This window comes from Penaeus monodon, chromosome 16 (assembly GCF_015228065.2).
Source record: "Penaeus monodon isolate SGIC_2016 chromosome 16, NSTDA_Pmon_1, whole genome shotgun sequence".
In the NCBI taxonomy this organism is placed as follows: Eukaryota; Metazoa; Arthropoda; class Malacostraca; order Decapoda; family Penaeidae; genus Penaeus; species Penaeus monodon.
The window spans coordinates 8,249,696-8,252,195 of record NC_051401.1 but is presented as its reverse complement, the minus strand read 5'-3'; the positions used below and the strand labels follow the sequence as shown (position 1 = coordinate 8,252,195).

General features: G+C 31.4%; 1 protein-coding gene across 1 annotated transcript in view; it reads right to left on the bottom strand.

Annotated features, from left to right (window-relative positions):
- Positions 1-2,500, bottom strand: part of LOC119582931 (ubiquitin carboxyl-terminal hydrolase 5-like) — a 23,815-nt gene that overhangs the window by 20,255 nt on the left and 1,060 nt on the right. The gene's annotated exons all lie outside the window — the stretch shown is intronic.

Sequence of the window (2,500 nt, the reverse complement as noted above, 5' to 3'; positions counted from 1 at the left end):
TTATAAAGTAATAAAACCTTTATATATATATATATATATATATATATATTATATATATATATATATATATATATATATATATATATATATATATATATATATATATATAATAAAATGCTGAAAATTCCTAGAAAATAGCATCTACGTAAAAGGAAAGTCAATTTGTCAAATTTTCAATTATTCATCATTCATGTCAACCAGAAAAATAAGACAAACTACAATCTGAAAAATAGCAATACACAATATACCACAGGAATAGATTATAAATGGGTATAATCTTCTTCTTTCAACGGTAGGTTCATGTCTGAGCCGCCGTGGTCACAGCATGATACTCAATTGCAGCTTTCATGTTGTGATGCTCTTGGAGTGAGTACGTGGTAGGGTCCCCAGTTCCTTTCCACGGAGAGTGCCGGTGGTACCTTTTAGGTAATCATTCTCTCTATTTATCCGGGCTTGGGACCAGCACTTGACTTGGGCTGGCTTGGCCACCCAGTGGCTAGGTAGGCAATCAAGGTGAAGTTCCTTGCCCAAGGGAACAACGCGGCGGTCGGTGATTCGAACCCTTGAATTCAGATTGCCGTCATGACAGTCTTGAGTCCGACGCTCTAACCATTCGGCCACCGCGGGCTTGACGATCATGGGCTTCTATGATTTTTTCTTAGCAATTTAGAGCGGTGGTTTGCCATTGCCTTCCGTCCGGTGTTTTTATCGAGTCACCATCTCTATTTACCCGGCACTGACTTGAGCTATATATATATATATATATATATATATATATATATATTATATATATATATATATATATATATTATATATAATTATATAATATATATATATAATATATATATATATATTATATATTTTATATATATATATATATATTTATGTTATATATATATAATATATATATATATATATATGTATATATATATATATATTATATATATATATATATAAAATATATATATATATATATAATATATATATAAAATATATATATATATATAATATATATATATATATATTATATATATATATATATATATATTATATATATAGATATATAAATTTTATTTAAGAATATAATATCTATTATTATAGATATATATATATATATATATATATATTTTATATATTATTATATAATGGTATATTCCTTAATACTAGGTCTGTCAGCTATAGGTATTTCTTTCTTTATGATAGTGTTATTTACATTTGTATATTTCTTTCCACACAGTAGTATAAGGGAATTGCCTTAATGACTGAATGAGTTAAAATAAGACACTTTTCATGGTAATTCTTTACAGTATGGTCACATCTGCCAGAGACTAAGTCCCTAACTCTAAGTCACAAAATTTATTCAACAATCTAAGTAGCCATGACTGGCCTTGCCCTTCAAACACTGCCCAAGGAGTGGGTGGATGGCTACCCTCAACACCCCCTGACAAACTTTGTCTTCACCTCGATTTGCATGGCAAGATAGAACAGAAACTCAGGACAGCCGAGTGGACTTGGTCTGTGAGTGGTGCTTTTCACAATCTTTTCCTTTATTTGTGGTATTACCATTCATATCTGCCGATTATTTTTATATTGACAAAGGCAACTTTTAGTTCTCTACAAGAATATCTTCAATTTACTCTAGCTTAGTGTGTCTATACAGTAAAGATTAACCCCTTTCATCTATGGTATTTCCTTTGCAGTTGATAATAAGAAAGTTGTGCAGTACATAATACTTTAGTATACACTTACAGGAAAATGTAATGCACCGTAATAATCAAAGAGAAAACTACATCCTCTAATACATTAAATAATCTATATAGGAAAAAAATATCAGAAGTGAAGAAAAATGTCATGGAGAGTATGTCCACTGCGACTGGGTGAGGGTCAGGGAGTGGAGCCTACGATAGAGTAATGTGGTTATTGGACGAGGGTCTCAGGGTAAAGCCCACAGGTTAGGAAGATTCTTTGGTTGATATCGTAATGTTTGAGGATTTCCTAGGAATGGCTTGAGTAAGAGGGACTTTCAATTATATAATTTGCGATGGAAAATAACAAGATATTCACATACATTACAGCAATGATAATTGAAAGAAGGAATAATAACTGCAAGATTGGATGGCTGTGTGAAACTAAAAAAATTACTTATATTTTCCAGTAAATGTATACCAAAGTATTATACATTGCACAACTTTCTTATTACCAACTTTCAAAGGAAATACCATAGATGAAAAGGGAGACAGACACCACCATCTTATAGAGCATAAGAAATAGTCAATAAACATCACAGGTACAGCTGCTGCTACCTCTCTTTTACTACAAAAAGACAAAACTATTAGTTACATACCACTGCTCACAGACTCCACAACAAGTTCTTAATGTCACATTTTCTTGAAGTTTGTTTTCTATAATTCCTCCTCACCATAGCTTGTCTGTACCCTCCACACAAGGTATGAGTCACATATATTTCCAATAACAAAGGAGTTGCAACAGTTAGCGTGAA